We start from the raw sequence: 23,866 nt of genomic DNA on the forward strand, positions 1-23,866 counted from the left end.
ATCACTTAAGCTTGAAAATAGGTCATTGGTGGCCAAAATCGTGTAACAGTCACGAGAAGGACCGGGGAACACCTCCAACACCTTAGAAGGGACTAACGTAAGCTGTGGAAACTTACGGAACTAGTACAGGACTCCTGGTTTGAAAACTAAGTCAAAAAATTCACTTGTTTCACATTTATGCTTAAGAATAGGCCATCGGGAGCCAAAATTGTGTAAGAATCATGAGAAGGCCTAGGGAACACCACCAACACCTCGAGAGGGACCAACATAAGTTTTGAAAACTTACGGAACTAGCACGGGACTTTCGGTTTGAAAACTAAGTCGAAAAACTCACTTTTTTCACATTTAAGTTTGAAAGTAGGCCATCGGGGGCCAAAATCATGCAACAGTCATGAGAAAGGACCGGGGAACACCTTAAACACCTCGGGAGGGACCAATGTAAGTTGTGGAAACTTATGGAACTAGCACGGGACTCCCGATTTAAAAACTAAGTCGAAAAAGACAATTTTTTCACACTTAAGCTTGAAAATAGGCTATCGGAGGCAAAAAACGTGTAACAGTCACGAGAATGCCCGGGAACACCTCAAACACCTCGAGAGGGACCAATGTGAGTTGTGGAAACTTACGGAATTGGCACGGGACTTCCGGTTTGAAAACTAAGTCGAAAATGACACTTTTTTCACGCGTTAGCATGAAAATAGGCCTCAGTCTGTCAAAATCGTGTAACAATCATAGGAAGGGTGGGCTACACCACAAACACCTCGGGAGGGAACAATGTAAGTTTTTGAAAATACGGAACTAGCACGGGACTCCCGGTTTTAAAAGTAAGTCAAAAAATTCACTTTTTTTGCATTTAAGCTTGAAAATAGGCCGTCGATGTTCAAAATAGTATAACAGTCACGAGAAGGCCTAGGGAACACCTCAAACTCCTCGGGAGGGACCAATGTCAGTAGGGGAAACTTACGGAATTAGCACGAGATTCCCAGTTTGAAATCTAAGTCGAAAAAGGCACTTTTTTCACACTTACGGTTGAGAATAGGCCATCGGGGGCCAAAATCGTGTAACAGTCGATGGCACGGGGAACACCTAAACACCTCCAGAAGGACCAATGTAAGCTGTGAAAAGTTACGGAACTAGTACAGGACTCCCGGTTTGAAAACTAAGTCCAAAAAGGCAAATTTCTCACACTTAAGCTTGAAAATAGGCCATCAGGGGCCAAAATAGTCTAACAGTCACGAGAAGGCCCAGGAAACACATCAAACATCTCGGGAGGAACCAATGTAAGTTGTGAAAACTTACGGAACTAGCACGGGACTTTCGGTTTGAAAACTAAGTCAAAAAAATCACTTTTTTCACACTTAAGCTTGAAAATAGGTCTCGTGTATAAGTTATGGATACTTACGGAACTAGCACGGGATTCCCGGATTGAAAACAAAGTCATAAAATGCACTTTTCAAACACTTAATGTTGAAAATAGGCCATCGGGGGCAAAAATCGTGTAACTGTCACAAGAAGGCCCAGCCAAAACCTCAAACACCTCGGTAGGGACCAATGTAAGTTGTAGAAACTAATGGAACTGGCACGGGACTCTCGGTTTGAAAACTTTTTTCACACTTAAGCTTGAAAATAGGCCATCGGGGGCCAAAATCGTGGAAAATCTGAAGGCCTCGGAAACACATCAAACACCTCAAGAGGGACCAATGTAAGTTGGAAAATTTACGGAACTAGCACGGGACTTTCGGATTGAAAACTAAGTCGAAAAAGGCCCCTTTTTCGTACTTAAGCTTGAAAATAGGCCATTAGGGGCCAAAATCGTGTAACTGTCTTGAGAAGGCCCGGGGAACCTCAAACACCTCGGGAGGGACCATTGTAAGTTGTGGAAACTTACGGAACTAGCACGAGACTCCAGGTTTGAAATCTAAGTCAAAAAATGTACTTTTTTCACACTTAAGCTTGAAAACAGGCCATCGGTGGCCAAAATTGAGTAACAGTCACGAGAAGGCTCGGGGAACACCTCAAACACCTCAGGAGGGACCAATGTAAGTTGTGGAAACTTATGGAACTAGCACGGGACTCCCGGTTTGAAAACTAGGTCAAAAAATGCACTTTTTTCACAATTGAGGTTGAAAATAGGCCGTCGGGGCCAAAATTGTGTAACAATCACGAGAAGGTTCAGGGAACATCTCAAACACCTCGAGACGGACCAATGTAAGTTGTGGAAACTTACAAAACTAACACGGGACTCCCTGTTTGAAAACTAAGTCGAAAAAGGCATTTTTTTCACAATTAAACTTGAAAATAGGCCGTCAGCGGGCGAAAATCGATTAACAGTCACGAAAAGGCCTGGGGAACACCTCAAACACCTTGAACACCTCGGGAGGGACCAATGTAAGTTGTAGAAACTTATAGAACAGGTATGGGATTCCCGATTTGAAAACTAAGTGAAAAAATACACTTTTTTCATACTTAATCTTTAAAATAGGCCATCGGCGGCCAAAATGGGTGTAACAGTCACGAGAAGGCCTGCGGAACACCTCAAACATCTTAAGAGGGACCAATGTTAGTTGTGGAAACTTACAGAACTAGTACGAGACTCCCGGTTTGAAGACTAAGGCCTCGTTTGGGAACATGCTAATTTAGTAACTTTTTGACTATTTGGCTAAAATATGAGCTAAAAAAAACTAGTATGTTTGGGATGACTTTTTGGCTTTTTACGAAAAGATGTGTAAAAAGTAGAGAGAAAAGAGAATCTTTAATTTTTTGGTATGAGTTGTTGACTTTTTGGCTAATTTAGTAACTTTTTGACTTTTTGACTAAAAACGAAGATTCCCAAACGAGGCCTAAGTCGAAAAATACACTTTTTTCACACTTAAGCTTGAAAATAGGCCTTCGTGGGCCAAAATCGTGTAACAGTCACGAAAAGGCCCGGGAAACACCTCAAACACCTCGGGATGGACCAATGTAAGTTGTGAAAACTTACGGAACTGGTACGGGACTACCGATTTGAAAATTAAAGTAAAAAAATGCCTTTTTTTCACATTTAAGGTTGAAAATATGCCATCGGGGGCCAAAATTGGGTAAAAGTCACGAGAAGGCCCGGACCTCGAGAGGGAGCAATGTAAGTTTTGGAAACCTACGAAACTAGCACGGGACTCTCAGTTTGAAAACAAAGTCTAAAAATGCACTTTATTCACACTTAAGCTTGACAATAGGCCATCGGGGGCCAAAATCGGGCAACAGTCACGAGAAAGCCCATGGGACACATCAAACACCTCGGGAGAGACCAATACAAGTAGTGAAAATTTACGAAACTAGCACAGGACTTCTCGCTTGAAAACTAAGTCAAAAAATGCACTCTTTTCACACTGAAGCTTGAAAATAGGCCATCGGGGGCCCAAAATTGTGTAACAGTCACGAGAACCCCAGCGGAACACCTCAAACACCTCAAGAAGAACCAATGTAAGTTGTGAAAATTTACAGAACTGACACGGGACTTCCGGCTTGTAAACTAAGTCAAAAAATGCACTTTTTTCACAATTAAGGTTGAAAATAGGCCATCGGGGGTCAAAATTGTGTAACTGTCACTAGAACCCCCACGAAACACCCCAAACACCTCGAGATAGACCAATGTAAGTTGTGGAAACTTACAGAACTAGCATGGGAGTCCCAGTTTGAAAACTAGGTCGAAAAATGCACTTTTCTCACACTTGAGCTTGAAAAAAGGCCATCGGGGGCCAATATCGTGTAACAGCCAGAGAAAGCCCGGGGAACACCTCAAACACCTTGGGAAGGACCAATTTAAGTTGTGGAAATGTACGGAACAAGCACGGGACTCCCGGTTTAAAAACTAAGTCAAAAAATGCACTTTTCTCACACTTATGATTGAAAATAGGCTATCGAGGCCCAAAATCGTGTAAGAGTCACGAGAAGGCCTGAGGAAGACCTCAAACAGCTCGGGAGAGACCAATGTAAGTTGTGGAAACTTACGGAAGTAGCACGGGACTCTCGGTTTGAAAATTAAATCCAAAAAGGCACATCTCTTTACTTAAGCTTGAAAATAGGCCATCGGGGCCAAAATCATGTTAACATCACGAGAAGGCCCAGGGAACATGTCAAACACCTCGGGAGGGACCAATATAAGTTGTGGAAACTTATGGAACTAGCACGGGACTTCCGGTTTGAAGACTATGTCGAAAAAGGCACTTTTTGCACACTTAAGCTTGAAAATAGGCCATCAGGGCCAAAATCATGTAACAGTCACGAGAAGGCTTGGGGAACATCTCTAACACCTCGAGAGGGAATGCAAGTTGTGGAAACTTACAGAACTAGTACGAGACTCTCGGTTTGAGAAATAAGTCGAAAAGAGAAGTTTTTTCACACTTAATCCTGAAAATAAGTCATGGTGGGCCAAAATTGTGTAACAGTCACGAGAAGGCCTGAGAACACCTTAAACACCTCGAGAGAGACCAATATAAGTTGTGGGAACTTACAGAACTAGCAGGGGACACCCGGTTTGAAAACTAAGTCGAAAAAGACACTTTTCTCACACTTAAGCTTGAAAATAGGCCATCGGGGGCCAAAATCGTGTAACAGTCACGAGAAGGCCCGGGGAAATACTTCAAACACCTCGAGAGGGACCAATGTAAGTTGTGGAAATTACAGAACTAGCACGGGACTCTCGTTTTGAAAACTATGTCCAAAAAGGCACTTTTCTAACACTTAAACTTAAAAATAGGCCACTGGGGGGCCAAAATCGTGTAACAATCACGAGAAGGCCCGGGGAACAACTCAAACACCTCGGGAGGAACCAATGTAAGTTGTGAAAACTTATGAAACTAGCACGGCACTCCCGGTTTGAAAACTAAGTCAAAAAATGCACTTTTTTCATACTAAAGGTTGAAAATACGCCATCGGGTGCCAAAATTGTGTAACAGTCACAAGAAGGCCCGGGGAACACCTCAAACATCTCAGGAGGAACCAATGTAAGTTGTGGAAAATTACGAAACTAGCACGGGTCTCCCGATTTGAAAACTAAGTACAAAAAGGCACTTTTCTCACATTTAAGCTTGAGAATAGGCCATCGGGGGCCAAAATAGTGTAACAGTCACGAGAATGCCCCAGGAGCACATCAAACACCTCGGGCGGGACCAATGTATGTTTTGGAAATTTACGGAGCTAGCACGGGACTTTTGGTTTGAAAACTAAGTGGAAAAAGGCCATTTTTTCACACTTAAGCTTAAAAATAGGCCATCAGGGGGCCAAAATCGAGTAACAATCACGAGAAGGCCCGGAGAACACCTCAAACACCTCGGGAGGGATCAATATAAGTTGTGCAAACTTACAGAACTAGCATGGGACACTTGGTTTGAAATCTGTCAAAAAATACACTTGGTTTGAAATTTGTCAAAAAATACACTTTTTTGACACTTAGTTTGAAAATAGGCCATCGGGGGCCAAAATCGTGTAACAATCATAAGAAGGCATCTCGGAAGCGATCAATGTAAGTTGTGAAAACTTACAGAACTAGCACGGGACTTCCGGTTTGAAAACTATGTCAAAAAATGCGCTTTTTTCACATTGAGCTTGAAAATAGGCCATCGGGAGCCAAAATTGTGTAACAGTCACGAGATGGCCTGGGGAACACCTCAGACACCTCGAGAGGGACTAATGTAAGTTTTGGAAACTTACAGAACAAGCACGGGACTCCCGGATTGAAAACTAAGTCGAAAAAGACACTTTTTTAACACTTTACCTAGAAAATAGGCCATCGGGGGACGAAATCGATTAACAGTCACAAGAAGTCCCGTCGAACACCTCAAACATGTCGGGAGGAACCAATGTAAGTTGTGAAAACTTACGGAACTGCCACGGGACTCCCGGTTTGAAAACTAAGCCAAAACACACACTTTTTTCACACTTAAGCTTGAAAATAGGCCATCGGTGGCCAAAATCGAGTAACAGTCACGAGAAGGTTCGGGGAACACCTTGAACATCTCGGGAGGGACCAATGTAAGTGGTGGAAAGTTACGGAACTAGCCTGGAATTCCCGGTTTGAAAAATGAGTCCAAAAGCCATTTTTTTCACACTTAAGTTTAAAAATAAGCCATCAGGGGCCGAAATCTTGTAACAGTCACGAGAAGGCCCAGGGAACACATCAAACACCTGGAGAGGGACCAATGTAAGTTATGGAACCTTACGGAACTAGCGCGGGACTCCTGACTTCAAAACTAAGTCAAAAAATGCATTTTTTTCACCCTTAAGCTTGAAAATAGGCCATCGGGGGCCAAAATCGTGTAATAGTCACGAGAAGGCCCGGGGAACACTTCAAACACCTCAAGAGGGACCAATGTAAGTTGTCGAAACTTTAAGAACTAGCATGAGACTCCCGGTTTGAAAATTAAATCGAAAAAGGCATTTTTCTCACACTTAAGCTTGAAAATACACCATCAGCGGCCAAAATCATGTAACAGTTATGAGATGGCCCGGGAAACACCTCAAACACCTTGGGTGGAACCAATGTAAGTTGTGGAACCTTACAGAACTGGCACGGGACTCCCGGTTTGAAAACTAAGTCAAAAATGCACTTTTTTTATACTTTTAAGCTTGAAAATAGGTCATCGGGGGGCTAAAATCGTGTAACTGTCATGAGAAGGCCTAGGGAACATCTCAAACACCTCGGGATTGACCAATTTAAGTTTTGGAAACTTACGGAACTGGCACGAGACTCCCGGTTTGAAAACTATGTCCGAAAAGGCACTTTTCTCACACTTAAGCTTGAAAATAGGCCATCGGGGGCCAAAATCGTCTAACAGTCACGACGAGGCCCAGTGAACACATCAAACAACTCGGAAGGTACCAATGTAAGTTGTGGAAACTTACGGAGCTAGCACGGGACTTCCGTTTTGAAAACTAAGTTGAGAAAGGCATTTTTTTCACACTTAAGCTTAAAAATAGGCCATTGGAAGCAAAAATCGTGTAACAGTGATGAGAAGGCCCAAGGAACACCTCAAATATCTCGGGAGGGACCATTGTAAGTTATGGAAATTTACGGAACTAGCACAGGACTCCCGGTTTGATAGGACTCCCAGTTTGATAACTATGTCAAAAAATGTACTTTTTCCACACTCAAGCTTGTAAATAGGTCATCGGGGGCCAAAATCATGTAACAGTCACGAGAATGCCCGGGGAACACCTGAAACACCTCAGGAGGTACTAATGTAAGTTGTGGAAACTTACAGAACTTCAACGGCACTCTCGGTTTGAAAACTAACTCAAATAATTCAATTTTTTCACACTTAATCCTGAAAATAGGCCATCAGGGGCCAAAATTGTGTAACAGTCATGAGAAAGCCTGGCGAACACCTCAAACACCTCGGCAGAGACCAATGTAAGTTATGGGAACTTACAGAACTAGCACGGGACTCCCGGTTTGAAAATTAAGTCTAAAAAGACACTTTCTCACACTTAAACTTGAAAATAGTCCATTGGAGGCCAAAATCGTGACGAGAAGACCCATGGTACACATCAAACACCTCGGGAGAGACCAATGTAAGTTGTGGAAACTTAAGGAACTAGCACGGGACTTCCGGTTTGAAAACTAAGTCGAAAAAATCACTTTTTTCACACTTAAGTTTGAAAATAGGCCATCAGGGGTCAAAATTGTGTACCAGTCACGACAAGGCCCAGTGAACACATCAAACAACTCGGGAGGTATCAATGTAAGTTGTTGAAACTTGCGGAACTGGCATGAGACTCTCAGTTTGAAAACTAAGTACAAAAAGAAGCTTTTCTCACACTTAAGCTTTAAAAAAGGCCATCGGCGGCCAAAATCGTGTAACAGTCACGAGAAGGACCAGGGAACATATCGAACACCTCGGGAGGGATCAATGTAAGTTGTTTACGGAATTAGCACGGGACTCCCGATTTGAAAACTAAGACAAAAAATGTGTTTTTTTCACACTTAAACTTGAAAATCGGTCATTGGGGGCCAAAATCGTGGAATAGTCACGAGAAGGCCCGGGAAACATCTCAAACACCTCGAGATTGACTAATGTAAGTTTTGGAAACTTAAAAAACTCGCACGGGACTCCCGACTTCAAAACTAAGTCGAAAAAGACACTTTTTTCACAGTAAAGTTTGAAAATAGGCCATCAGGGGCCAAAATTGTGTAACATTCACAAGAATACCCGGGAAAAACCTCAAACACCTCGACAGAGACCAATGTAAATTGTAAAAACTTATAGAACTAGCACGAGACTTCCGATTTGAATACTGAGTTCAAAAATGCACTTTTTTCACACTTAAGCTTGAAAATAGGCCATCGGGGCCCATAATTGTGTAACAGTCACCGGAATGCCTTGGGATTATCTCAAACACCTCGGGAAGGAAAAATGTAAGTTGTGGAAACTTGCGGAACTAGCACGAGAATTCTGGTTTGAATATTGAGTTGAAAAAGGCACTTTTTTCACACTTAAGCTTTAAAATAGGCCATCGGGGGCCAAAATCGTGTAACAGTTACGAGAAGTCTCGGGGAGCACCTCAAACACTTCGGGAGGGACCAATGTAAGTTGTGGAAACTTACGGAACTAGCTCGGGACTCCCGGTTTGAAAACTAAGTCAAAAAATGCACTTTTCAAACACATAAGCTTGAAAATAGGTCATTGGAGGCAAAAATCGTGTAATACTCACATGAAGGACCGGGGAACGCCTCCAACACCTCAGGAGGGACTAACGCAAGTTGTGGAACTTACAGAACTAGTACGAGACTTCCGATTTGAAAACTAAGTCGAAAAAGTTGCTTTTCTCACACTTAAGCTAGAAAATAGGCATTCGGGGGACAAAATCGTGTAACAGTCACGAGAAGGCCCAGGGAACACCTCGGGAGGGATCAATGTAAGTTGTGGAAACTTGCAGAACTAGCATGAGACTCCTGGTTTGAAAACTAAGTCAAAAAATTCAGTTTTTTCACGTTTATGCTTGAAATAGGCCATCGGCGGCCAAAACTGTGTAACAATCATGAGAAGGCCTAGGGAACACCACCAACACCTCGGGAGGGACAATGTAAGTTTTGAAAACTTACGGACCTAGCACAAGACTTCCGGTTTGAAAACTAAGTCGAAAAAATTACTTTTTCCACACTTCAGCTTGAAAATAGGCCATCGGGGGGCCAAAATCGTGTAACAGTCACAAGAAGGCCCGAGGAACACCTCCAACACCTTCAAAACTTACAGAACTAGCACGGGGCTCTCGGTTTGAAACTAAGTCCAAAAAGGCACTTTTCTCACACTTAAGCTAAAGAATAGGCCATCGGGGAACAAAATCGTGTTACAGTCACGGGAAGGCCTTGGGAACATATCAAACACTTCGGGAGGGACCAATGTAAGTTGTGAAAACTTACAGAACTAGCACGGGACTCCCGGTTTGAAAACTAAGTCAAAAAATGCATTTTTTTCACAATTAAGCTTGAAAATTGGCCATCGGTGGCCAAAATTGTGTAACAGTCACGAGAAGGCCTGGGGAACACCTTAAACAACTCGACAGGGACCAATGTAAGCTGTGGAAACTTATGGAACCAGCACGAGACTCCTGGATTGAAAACTAAGTAAAAAAATGCACTTTTTTCACACTTAAGCTTGAAATTTGGCCATCGGGGGCGAAAATAAGGTAACAATAACGAGACTTCCCGGGGAACACCTCAAATAGCTTGGGAGGGACCAATGTAAGTCATGGAAACTGACGGAACTGGCATGGGACTTCCGGTTTGAAAACTAAGTTAAAAAATAGGCCATCGGGGATCAAAATTGTGTAACTGTCACGAGAAGTCCCGGGGAACACCTCAAATACCTCGAGAGGGACCAATGTATGTTGCGGGAACTTACAGTACTAGCACGGGACTCCCAGTTTGAAAACTAAGTTGAAAAATGCACTTTTTTCATACTTAAGCTTGAAAATAGGCCATCGAGGGCCAAAATCGTGTAACAGTCATGAGAAGGCCGGGGGAACACCTCAAACACCTCGGGAGGGAGCAATGTAAGTTTTGAAAACTTACAGAACTGGCATGGGACTCCCGGTTTGAAAACTAAGTCAAAAAATGCACTTTTTCACACTTAAGGTTGAAAATAGACCATCGGGGGCCAAAATCGTGTAACAGTCACGCGAAGGCCTGAGGAAAACGTCAAACACCTCGGGAGAGACCAATGTAAGTTGTGGAAACTTATGGAACTGACACAGGACTCCTGGTTTTAAAACTAAGTCAAAAATGTACTTTTTTCACACTTAACGTTGAAAATAGGCCTTCGCGGGCCAAAATCGTGCAACAATGATGAGAAGTCCCGGGGAACACCTCAAACGCCTCGCGAGAGACCAATGTAAGTTGTGGAAACTTACGGAACTAGCACGGGACTCCCGATTTGAAAACTAAGTTGAAAAATGTACTTTTTTCACACTTAAGCTTGACAATAGGCCATTAGGTGCCAAAATCGTGTAACAGCCACGAGAAGGCCTAGGGTACACATCAAACACCTCGGGAGTGACCAATGTAAGTTGTGAAAACTTACGGAACTAGCACAGGACTCCCGATTTGAAAACTAAGTAAAAAAATGCACTTTTTTCACACATAAGCTTATCATTGGGGGCCAAAATTGTGTAACAGTCACGAGAAGGCCCGAGAAAAACCTCAAACACCTCGAGAGGGACCAATTTAAGTTTTGGAAACTTATAGAACTAGCACGGAACTCCGCGTTTGAAAACAAAGTCGAAAAAGGCACTTTTTCATACTTAAGCTTGAAAATAGGCCATCTGGGGCCAAAATCGTGTAATTATCACGAGAAGGCCCGGGGAACACGTCAAACACATCGGGACGGACAAACGTAAGTTGTGAAAAATTACGAAACTGACACGGGATTTTAGGTTTGAAAGCTAAGTCAAAAAATATATTTTTTTCACACTTAAGGTTGAAAATAGGTCATCGGGGGCCAAAATCGTGTAACAGTCACGAGAAAGACCGATGAACACCTCAAACACCTCGGGAGGGAACAATGTAAGTTGTGGAAGCTTATGAAAGTAGCACGGGGACTGCCGATTTGAAAACTAAGTCGAAAAAGACAATTTTTTCACACTTAGGCTTGAAAATAGGCCATCGGGGGCGAAAAATGTGTAACAGTCACGAGAAGGCCCAGGGAACACCTGAAACACCTCGAACATCTCCGGAGGGACCAATGTAAGTTGTGGAAACCTTACGGAACTAGCACGGGACTTCTGGTTTGAAGACTATGTCGAAAAAGGCACTTTTTTCACACTTAAGCTTGAAAATAGGCCATCGGGGTCCAAAATCCTGTAACAATCACGAGAAGGCCCAAGGAACACCTCAAACTCGGGAGGGACCAATGTAAGTTGTGGAAACTTACGAAACTTGCACGGGACTCCCAGTTTGAAAACTATGTCAATAAATGTACTTTTTTCATACCTAAGTTTGAAAATTGTCCATCACGGGCCAAAATCACGAGAAGGCCCAGGGAATACCTCAAACACCTTGGGGTGGAAATAATGTAACTTGTGAAAATTTACGAAACTAGCCCGGGACTCCCGGTATGAAAACTAAGTCAAAAAATGCACTTTTTCACACTTAAGCTTGAAAATAGGTCATCTGGGGCCAAAATTGTGTAACGGTCACGAGAAGGCCCGAGCAACACGTTAGACACCTTGAGAGGGACCAATGCAAGTTGTGGAAACTTACAAAACTAGTACGGGACTCCCGGTTTGAAAATTAAGTCGAAAAAGGAACTCTTTTCACACTTAATCCGGAAAATAGGCCGTCGTGGGCAAAAATTGTGTAACAGTCACGAGAAGGCCCAGGGAACACCTCAAACACCTCGAAAAAAACCAATGTAAGTTATAGAAACTTACAGAACTGGCTTGGGACTCCCGATTTGAAAACTATGTAAAGAAATGCACTTTTCTAACACTTAAGCTTGAAAATAGGCCATTAGGAGCCAAAATCGTGTAACAGTCACGAGAAGTCCCGAGGAACACCTTAAACACCTTGAGAGAGACCAATGTAAGTTGTGGGAACTTACAGAACTGGCTCGGGACTCCTGGTTTGAAAACTAAGTCGAAAGAAGCACTTTTCTCACACTTAAGCTTAAAAATAGGCCATCGGGGGCCGAAATCGTGTAACAGTCACGAGAAGGCCGGGAGAACACCTCAAATATCTCAGGAGGGACCAATATAGGTTGTGGAAACTTACGAAACTAGCACGAGACTCCCGGTTTGAAAACTATGCATAGAAATGCACTTTTCAAACACTTAACCATGAAAATAGGCCATCGGGAACCAAACTCGTGTAATAGTTGCGAGAAGGCCCAGCAAACACCTCCCCCACCTCGGGAGGGACCAATGTAAGTTGTGGAAACTTAAGGAAATATCATGGGACTCCTGGTTTGAAAACTAAGTCAAAAAATGCACTTTTCGAACACTTAAGAATGAAAATAGGCCATTGGGGGCCAAAATCGTGTAATAGTCACGAGAAGTCCCGGGGAACACCTCAAACACCTCAGGAGGGACCAATATAAGTTGTGGAAACTTACGAAACTAGCACGGCACTCTTGGTTTGAAAACTATGTAAAGAAATGCACTTTTCTAACACTTTAGCTTGAAAATAGGCCATCGCGAGCCAAAATCATGTAACAGTCACGAGAAATCATGGAGAACACCTCAACCACCTCGGGGGAGACCAATGTAAGTTGTGGAAACTTACGAAACTTGCACAAGACTCCCGGTTTGAAAACTAAGTCAAAAAAAGCACTTTATTAACACTTAAGCTTGAAAATAGGCTATCGTGGGCCAAAATCGTGTAACAGTGATGAAAAGGCCTGGAAACACCTCCAACACCTTGGGAGGGACCATTGTAAGTTGTGAAAACTTAAGGAATTGACATGGGACTCCCGGTTTGAAAACTATGTAAAGAAATGCTCTTTTCTAACACTTAAGGTTGAAAATAGGCCATCGGGGGCCAAAATCGTGTAACAGTGATGAGATGGCCCGGGCAGCATCTCAAACACCTCAAGAGGGACCAATATAAGTTGTGGAAACTTATGGAACTAGCATGAGACTCCCAGTTTAAAAACTATGTAAAGAAATGCCCTTTTCTAACACTTAAGGTTGAATATAGGCCATTGGGGCCAAACTCGTGTAACAGTCATGAGAAGGCCTGGGAAACACCTCCAACACCTCTGGAGGAACCAATGTAACTTGTAGAAACTTACGGAACTTGCACAGGACTCCCGGTGTGAAAACTAAGTCAAAAAAGGCAGTTTACTAACACTTAAGCTTGACAATAGGCCATCGGGGGCCAAAATCGTGTACCAGTGATGAGAAGGCCTAGTGAACACTACCAACACCTCAGGAGGGACCAATGTAAGTTGTGAAAACTTACGGAACTAGCTCGGCACTCCTGGTTTGAAAACTAAATCAAAAAATGCACTTTTCAAACACTTAAGCTTGAAAATAGGCCATTTGAGGCCAAAATCGTGTAACAGTCACGAGAATGACCGCGGAACACCTCCAACACCTCAGGAGGGGCTAACGTAAGTTGTGCAAAATTAGGGAACTAGCACGGGACTCCTGATTTGAAAACTAAGTCAAAAAATTCATTTTTTCACATTTATGCTTAAAAATAAGCCATCGGGGGTCAAAATTGTATAATAATCATGAGAAGGCCTGGGGAACACCACCAACAACTTAGGAGGGACCAACGTAAGTTTTGAAAACTTACAGAATTAGCACGGGACTTCCGGTTTGAAAACTAAGTCGAAAAAGTCAATTTTTTCACACTTAAGTTTGAAAATAGGCTATCGGAGGCCAAAATCGTGTAACAGTCACGACAAGGGACCAATGTAAGTTGTAGAAACTTATGAAACTAGCACGGGACTGCCGATTTGAAAACTAAGTCGAAAAAGACAATTTTTTCACACTTAAGCTTGAAAATAGGCCGTCGGGGGCGAAAAACGTGTAATAGTCACGAGAAGGCCCATGGAACACCTCGAACACCTCGGGATGGACTAATGTAAGTTGTGGAAACTTACGGAACTAGCACGGGACTTCCGGTTTGAAGACCATGTCGAAAAAGGTGCTCTTTTCACACTTAAGCTTGAAAATAGGCCATCGGGGTCCAAAATCCTGTAACAATGACGAGAAGGCCCAAACAACACCTCAAACACGTCGGGAGGGACCAATGTAAGTTGTGAAAACTTACAAAACTTGCACGGGACTCCCAGTTTTAAAACTATGTCAATAAATGTACTTTTTTCATACTTAAGCTAGAAAATAGGCCATCTAGGGCCAAAATTGTATAACAATCACGAGAAGGCCCCGGGAACATCTCAGCACCACGAGAGGGACCAATGCAAGTTGTGGAAACTTACGGAACTAGTACGGGACTCCTGGTTTAGAGATGGGCTGGGTTCCCGGCATGATGTCAACCGTAAACTCTACCTCTCTATCAACTAAGTGACCAGGAAAATCATTTGGAAAGACGTCGGGGAATTCACTAACCACTGGGACGTCAGCTAACTCAACGCTTCCATTCAAATTACTTAATATGCTACACAGATAACCTTGACACCCTTTTTGGATCAACCTATAGGCTTTCATGGATGAAATTAAGTAAGGTGGGGATACTGCACCTTTTCCCTGAAACGTGACCTCGGCTAAGTTTGGGGGTTTTAACGTGACACTCTTAGAAACACAATTTATGGATGCGTGATTTGCCACTAACCAATCCATCCCTAATATAACATCAAAATGAGTCATGTCCAATGGCATTAAGTCAGCTAACAGTTCAACATTCCCAATCATAATAATGCATGCTCGATAGATGGATACAACATTTATAGATCTCCCAGATGGAGTAGACACAGATAATACAAAATCAAGGGGTTCAACTTTCCTATTAATCTTCTCGGCAAACTTAGCAGAAATGAATGAATGCGTAGAACCCGAATCAATCAATACATATGCATTTTAAGAGCAAATTGAAAGTGTACCTGACACCACTGCCTCAGCATTTTGAGTGTCCCCTGGTACTAGTGCAAAAACTCTGCCTTGTCTCACCGGTCCTTTTCCAGCATTACCTTTTTGCACGGAGCCCGAAGTATTCTCATTTTTCTTACTTTCCCCAGCCTTCGTTTTTGGACAGTCCCTCACAAAGTGACCTACTTCACCACATTCGTAACAAGCCCCAGACGCCCGACGACAGACCCCGAAATGTGGCTTCCCACAACTGGAACATATCAGCTTAGTACCACTTTCTTGCCTTGGGTTGCTTGAACTGCCGACGTTCGCTTTCTTCTTGGTACCAAACTGTGCTCGGCGGTTGTCATAACTCTACCTCTTCCTCTGGCTCTCTCCCGAACCCTGGTATCTGTTCAAGTTAGCTTCAGCCAGAATAGCTTTGTCCAACACTATGGCATAAGTCGACATGTTGAGCATGTTAACGCGGTCTTGTATCGGTCCACGGAGTCCACTTTCGAACTTCCTAGCCTTCATATATTCATCATTGACCATGTGGGGTGCGTACCTTGCCAACTCGGTAAAGGCACGGTCATATTCAGCTACGGTTCTACTGCCTTGCGTCAAAGTCTGAAACTCGGTAGCCTTGCGGTTCCGAACACTTAAGGGAAAATGCTTGGTGTAGAATAATTCTAAAAATCGGGTCCAGGTCAAGTCTGGATTGCTTTCTCGAACCATCATCCACCATCTGCGGGCGTCGTCATCTAGTGTAAAAGCTGCTAATGTCACCTTCTGGGTGTCAGTGCTGGGAAAGATCTCGAACAGCTTTTCCATCTCCAAAACCCAAGCTTCGGCCTTTATCGGTTCTATACCCCCTTGGAATCTTGGTGGCTTCATTTTCTTGAACTCCCTGATCAGAGCTATCGTGCCATCCCCATATAAAGCTGGCTGTGGGGGCACTTGTGGTACTGGAGGAGGTGGAGGTGGAACTGCATTCCGGCCGTTTGTCTGCTCGGCCTGAGTCGATGTAGCACTAGCGTACTGCTGTCTTGTCTGCCTTAACTCGCGGGCCAAGCCTTCAACTAGCCTCTCCAGTCTGTCTATTCTGTCCTCCGACTGATCTCGGCCAACTGGAGGTCTACCTCTCCTCATGATGCTATGAGTATGCAAAAATGAGGCTTTAAAACAAAATGAGCAAATAATCACGTAGGCAAGTAACAGTTAAGCATGTCGAGACAATGTACAAGTTGTTCACATAGCAAGCACTATGATGCAATTCTAACTTCCTTCTAAGGGGAAATCCTATGCTCTTTAGGACTCAAAGTGTGTGAATAACGTATACTAAGGAACTTGTGCTCTGATACCATTCTGTCACGACCCCAAACCGCCCTTAGTAGTTTGGTGCCGTGATGGCCAGTAATCCGAGATTACCGAAGGCCAGCTTACAAAATTCACACACAATCAGAGTACAATTATATGGGGCTAACAAGTACGGAAGCGATTTATACAAGCAGATTAGTCCATAAGAGCTGTGCATAAGTCAAATGAGATAACAATCATCTGCAGATGGGTTACAACTCAATTACAAACGAGACAGAGTACAAATTACATCTTTCATATTAACAAAAGGGCTTCACAAGCCGATATGAACAAAGTACACGAAATACAGCTAGAAGCAAAATCTTCAGAATTGCCGACATCCTCACTGCCGACATAACATGTATACAAAATACGCATCTTGATCAAAAGGCTTCTCAAGCCGACGTATGCAACATGCAAGAATTACAAATCGAGAAGCATAATTTTCAAGACTGCCGACGTAATTACAGATTAGGCCGACATAATCAAAATCCAAAATAAGCTCCAGAATCACATCTAGGCGTCACCGCCTTCTTGTTCATCACCTACATATATATAGAGAGGGTGAGCTTGGATACTCAGTGAATGATATAAATAATAAAGGGGTTTGCATGAATCATAGCCGAAATCCTTTCAAAACAATACAAGACAAAGCTTTATATAAAACAAGAATGGACCTCGTCCATCTAACAGATCTTCAAAGCTTCAAGAGACACTCACTAGCATCACATATTACAAATAATAACATTCCGGTAAACGTATCCACGCGGTAAACCGTCCGTGGCAAAACAAGACGAAGCAAGAGAGGCATCTCAAACAAGGGTGCTACAAAAGTTTAGAGTCCTCTAGCACAAGGGACTTTCAAGGCAAGATGTGCTGCGAAAGTTTAGAGTCCTCCAGCACGAGGGACTTACGTTACAAAGGCCCGTAGCCCTTTAACACTAGAGTACAAATTAAGGGTGCTGCGAAAGTTTAGAGTCCTCCAGCACAAGGGACTTTCAAGACAAGATGTGCTGCGAAAGTTTAGAGTCCTCCAGCACGAGGGACTTTCAAACGAGATGTGCTGCGAAAGTTTAGAGTCCTCCAGCATGAGGGACTTTCAAACGAGAAGGTCATTCAAGCAAGTATAATACGAGATACAAAACTAAGGGCAATCATTCATGCTTAACAAATACTTTCAAAACAAAGCAAAGCAAAGTCTTTATCAAAACGTATAACATAGCTTTATCAAAAATACCACTCACCTAGTTCTTCAAACGTCGGGGTCAAGGCAAGTCCAAGTCCTACAACATATGGCAAAGTCTATTGAATGCACTACTCAAGACAAGTCTAGCTTACATGCAAATGACCTAGGCATTCTTCAAAAACTAAGTCAATCAAATTGAAACACAGTTTCTTATCCTTGGAAAAACACGCTGGGCAACTACCAGGTCTAGGCCGAGGTCCCACGCCTCCTTGCCGAGGTGTAGCCTCGATGGCCACATTGAAAAGCGAAGTCGGGAAAAATCTGGGTTTCCCTCTTGATAAACATGAAGAACATGAGCATGAAGAACTTAAAGAACATGAACATGAGGAAGATGAATGCAAAAATCAAAACTTGCTATTACAACAGCTGAGACTTCATGCTATGAATTAAAAAACTTGGACCTGGGTACCCACACTCAAGGATCTTATCAAAACAAACACAAAAACATGAGCTTAAATGCAAACTTTCGGATCAAACAAGGCTTTTCTTCAAAAACACATGAAAATCGTTTTCTCTTTCTAAACCAACTTTAAATCGATGAATGGCGTGTAGAACAGGTTTGATCGTGCAATGCAGCTAGATGATCAATAAGAACAACAATAATAGGTTAAGATTCTAACCTCAAAACTCGAATCTAACGGCTCAAGCTCTAACGATCAAGCTTGGAAGTCACCCTCTCTAGCTCAAACTTCTCCTTCTTCTTCTTAGAGTTTCTCTCTCTAAAAGGTAAGACTGATACAAAAAGATATGTTCCTCACGACAATCACTGACTTAATCCCTCTGCCGGGACACGTGGCATCGACTGATAGGCTCTAACCAAAAAGGTGACTGACACGACAAGACAAGACCAAGACAAAGTGTACTCAATAAGCTAGGCGGCAAGAACACACCGGCAAGTAACGACATCGGCTAACAACAGGACTCCGGCAACAAGGGGCAAGGACATCGGCTTGGAAGGACAACATTTGACTAAACTGTGCCAGACCTTGGCCTAGATGTGCCACACCTCGGTCTAGGTCATACCATTTCAGGAACAAAATCACTCATGCAAGGATCAAGGATCTGGAACGTCTACAAATTAACATCTCGGCCTAGGCGACGCGCACCTCGGCCTAGATCGTGGCATCTCGGCCAATATGCCAGGGTGAAGAGGGATGTCAACCAACGGGGTTCCAAGATAGTTCTAAGTGACAAAGGTTTCGAAGGTGTCTAGGCTTAAGATGACCTCAGCAACACACCAGACAAGAACAACGCGTGCAAGCAATCATTCAAGCAAAACAAGACAAGATTTGCAAATGCACATGTTAACACAAGATCAACCACAAATGTATGCAAGTATGACTAAGTCAAAATGAGGGTTGTTACAACGGTCTCCCGATTTAAAAACTAAGTACAAAAAGACACTTTTCTCTCACTTATGTTGAAAATAGGCCATCGGGGGCTAAACTAGTGTAACAGTGAAGAGAAGGCCCCGGGAACACATCAAACTCCTCGGGCGGGACCAGTGTAAGTTTTTGGAAATTTACGGCACTAGCACGGGACTTTTGGTTTGAAAATTAAGTCGAAAAAGGCATTTTTTTCACACTTAAGCTTGAAAATAGGTCATCGGGGGCGAAAATAGTGTAACAATCATGAGAAGGCCCGGGGAACACCTCGAACACCTCGGGAAGGACCAAGGTATGTTTTGGAAATTTGTGGAACTAGCACGAGACTCCCAATTTGAAAACAAAGTCAAAAAAGGCACTTTTTTTATACTTAAGCTTGAAAATAGGCCATCGGAGGCCATAATAGTGAACAGTCATGAGAATGCCCAGGGAATATCGCAAACACCTCGAGAGGGACCAATGTTAGTCGTGGAAACTTACGGAACTAGCACAAGACTTCCGGTTTGAATACTAAGTCGAAAAGGACACTTTTTTCACACTTAAGCTTTAAAATAGTCCATCGGGGGCCAAAACCATGTCACAGTCACGAGAAGTCCCGGGGAACATCTCAAACCCCTCGGGAGGGACCAATGTAAGTTGTGGATGCTTACGGAACTAGCTCGGGACTCCCGGTTTGAAAACTAAGTCAAAAAATGCACTTTTCAAACACTTAAGCTTGAAAATAGGCCATTGGAGGCCAAAATCGTGTAATAGTCACGAAAAGGACCAGGAAACACCTCCAACACCTCAGGAGGGACTAACGTAAGTTGTGGAAACTTATGGAACTAGCACGGGACTTCCGGTTTGAAAACTAAGTTGAAAAAGTCACTTTTTTCACACTTAAGTTTGAAAATAGGCCATTGGCGGGCAAAATTGTGTAACAGTCACGAGAAGGACAGGGGAACACCTCAAACACCTCGTGAGGGACCAATGTAAGTAGTGTAAACTTATGAAACTAGCACGAGACTACCGATTTGAAAACTAAGTCAAAAAAGACAACTTTCTCACACGTCAGCTTGAAAATAGGTCTCGGTGTGCCAAAATCGTGTGACAGTCATGGGAAGACCGGGGTACACCTCAAACACCTCGGGAGGGAACAATGTAAGTTGTTGAAAATACGGAACTAGAACGGGACTCTCGGTTTTAAAAGTAAGTTAAAAAATTCACTTTTTTCACACTTAAGCTTTAAAATAGGCTGTCGATGGCCAAAATTGTGTAATAGTCACGAGAAGGCACAGGGAACACCTCAAACTCCCCGGGAGAGACCATTGTCAGTAAAGAAAACTTACCGAATTAGCACGGGACTCCCGGTTTGAAATCTAAATCGAAAAATGCACTTTTTTTACACTTAAGGTTGAAAATAGGTCATCGAGGACCAAAATCGTGTAACAGTCACGAGAAGGCACGGGGAACACCTCAAACACCTCGAGAGGGACCAGTGTAAGTTGTGGAAACTTACAGAACTAACACGGGACTCCCGGTTTGAAAACTAAGTCCAAAAAGGCAAATTTCTTACACTTAAGCTTGAAAATAGGCCATCAGGGGGCCAAAATAGTCTAACATTCATGAGAAGGCCCAAGGAACACATCAAACATCTCGGGAGGGACCAATGTAAGTTGTAAAAACTTACGGAACTAGCATGGGATTTTCGGTTTAAAAACTAAGTCGAAAAAGTCACTTTTTTCACACTTAAACTTGAAAATAGGCCATCGGGGGCCAAAATAGCATAACAGTCACGAGAAGGCTCGGGGAACACCTCAAACACCTTAGGAGGGAGCAATATAAGTTGTGGAAGCTTACGGATCTAGCATGGGACTTCCGGTTTGAAAACAAAGTCAAAAAATGTACTTTTCAAACACTTAAGCTTGAAAATAGGCCATCGGGGGCCGAAATCGTGTAACAGTCATGAGAAGGCCCTGGGAACAACTCCAACACCTCAAGAGGGACCAACGTAACTTTTCAAAACTTATGGAACTAGCACGGGACTCCCGGTCTGAAAACTAAGTTGAAAAATACACTTTTTTCACACTTAAGTTTGAAAATAGGCCATTTGGAGCCAAAATCGTGTAATAGTCACGAGAAGGCCAGAGGAACACCTCAAAGGCCGGATGGACCAATGTAAGTTGTGGAAACTTACAGAACTAGCACTGGACTTCCGGTTTGAAAACTATGTCAAAAAATAAACTTATTTGACAATTAAGCTTGAAAACGGGCCATCGGAGCCCAAAATCATGTAACAGTCACGAGAAGGATCGGGCAATACCTCAGACACCTCGAAAGGGATCAATGTATGTTGTGGAAACTTACAGAACAAGCACCGGACTCCTGGTCTTAAAACTAAGTCGAAAAAGGCACTTTTTTCACATTTAAGCTTGAAAATAGGCCATCGGGGGCCAAAATCGATTAACAATCACAAGAAAACCCGGGGAAAACCTCAAACACCTTGGGAGTGAACAATGTAAGTTATGAAAACTTACGGAATTGCCACGGGACTCCCGGTTTGACAACTAAGTTTAAACACGTACTTTTTTCACACTTAAGGTTGAAAATAGGCCATCGGCAGCCAAAATCGTGTAACAGTCACGAGAAGGCCCAAGGAACATCTCACATGCCTCGGGACGTACCAATGTAAGTTTTAGAAACTTACGGAACTAGCACGGGACTCCCGGTTGGAAAACTAAGTTAAAAAATATACTTTTTTCACACTTAAGCTTGAAAATAGGCTATCGGGGGCCAAAATTGTGTAACAGTCACGAGAAGGCACGGGGAACACCTAAAACACCTCAAGAGGGACCAATGTGGTGGAAATTTATAGAACTAGCACGAGAGTCTCGGTTTGAAAACTAAGTGGAAAAAGACACTTTTTTCAAACTTAAGTTCGAAAATAGGCTTTCAGGGGCCAAAATCGCGTAACGGTCACGAGAAGGCCTGGCGAACACGTCAAACACCGCGGTAGGGACCAATGTAAGTTGTGCAAACTTACGGAACTGGCACGGGACTCTTGGTTTGAAAACTAAGTCAAAAAATGCATTTTTTTCACACTTAAGGTTAAAAATAAGCTATCGGGAGCCAAAATCGTGTAGCATTCAGGAGAACACCCGGGGAACACCTTGGGAGGGATCAATGTATGCTATTGAAACTTACAGAACTAGCACGGGACTGCCGGTTTGAAAACTAAGTCGAAAAAGGCACGTTTCTCACACTTAAGCTTGGAAATTGGCCATCGGGGGCCAAAATCGTGTAACAGTCACGAGAAGGCCCTTGGAACACATCAAACAACTTAGGAGGGACCAATGTAAGTTTTGGAAACTTACGGAACTAGCACGGGACTTCCGGTTTGTAAACTAATTCAAAAAAGGCATTTTTCTCACACTTAAGCTACAAAATAGGCCATCGGGGACCAAAATCGTGCAACAGTCACGAGTAGGCCCATGGAACACCTCAAACACCTCGGGAGGGACCAATGTAAGTTGAGAAAACTTACGGAACTAGTACGGGACTCATGGTTTGAAAACTATATCAAAAAATGCACATTTTTCACATTTAAGCTTGTAAATAGGCCATTGGGGACCAAAATCGTGTAACTATCACGAGAAGGCCCGGGGAACACCGCAAACACCTCGGGAAGGACAAATGCAAGTTGTGGAAACTTATGGAACTTGCACGGGACTCTTGGTTTGAAAATTAAGTCAAAAAATGCACTTTTTCCCACTTAATCATGAAAATAGGCCATTGGGCGCCAAAATTGTGTAACAGTCACGAGAAAGCCCAGAGAATACCTCGAACAGCTCCAGGGGGACCAATGTAAGTTGTGAAAACTTACAGAACTAGCACAGGACTGCCGGTTTGAAAACTAAGTCGAAAAAGGCACTTTTTTCACACTTAAACTTGAAAATAGGCATCGGGGGCCAAAATCGTGTAACAGTCATGAGATGGCCCGGGGAACACATCAAACACCTTAGGACGGACCAATGTAAGTTGTGGAAACTTAAGGAATTAGCACGAGACTTCCGGTTTGAAAACTAAGTCGAAAAAGTCACTTTTTTCACACTTAAGTTTGAAAATAGGCCATCAGGGGCCAAAATCGTATAACAGGCACAAGACTTTCCGGGGAACACCTCAAACTCCTCGGGAGAGACCAATGTAAGTTGTGGAAAGTTACAGAACAAGCATGGGACTCCCAGTTTGAAAACTAAGTCAAGAAATGCATGTTTTTCACTTAAGCTTAAAAATAGGCCATCGGGGGCCAAATTTTTGTAACAGTCACGAGAAGGCCCGGGGAACACCTCAGACGCCTCGAGAGGGACCAATGTAAGCTTTGAAAACTTACAGAACAGGCGCAGGCCTCCCGGTTTGAAAACTGAGTCGAAAAAGACACTTTTTTTCACACTTAACCTTGAAAATAGGCCATCGGGGAACGAAATCGATTAACAGTCAGGAGAAGTCCCGGGGAACACCTCAAACAACTCGGGAGGGACCAATGTAAGTTGTGGAAACTTATGAAACTGCCACGAGACTCCCGATTTGAAAACTAAACCAAAACACGCACTTTTTTCATACTTAAGGTTGAAAATAGGCCATCGATGTCCAAAATTGATTAACAGTCACGAGAAGGCTCGGGGAACACCTCAAGCACCTCGGGAGGGACCAATGTAAGTTTTGGAAACTTACCGAATTACCCCGGAACTTCCGGTTTGAAAACTAAGTCCAAAAAGCCACTTTCTCACATTTAAGCTTGAAAATTGGCCATCAGGGGACAAAATCATGTAACAGTCATGAGAAGGCACAGGTAACACATCAAACACCTTGGAAGGGACCAATCCAAGTTGTG

General features: G+C 43.1%; 1 protein-coding gene across 3 annotated transcripts in view; it reads left to right on the forward strand.

Annotated features, from left to right (window-relative positions):
- The window catches only part of LOC114269747 (uncharacterized), a 53,893-nt gene that overhangs the window by 14,389 nt on the left and 15,638 nt on the right, over positions 1-23,866 (forward strand). The gene's annotated exons all lie outside the window — the stretch shown is intronic.

Source organism: Camellia sinensis, chromosome 9, assembly GCF_055761805.1.
Source record: "Camellia sinensis isolate YWXY chromosome 9, ASM5576180v1, whole genome shotgun sequence".
In the NCBI taxonomy this organism is placed as follows: domain Eukaryota; kingdom Viridiplantae; phylum Streptophyta; class Magnoliopsida; order Ericales; family Theaceae; genus Camellia; species Camellia sinensis.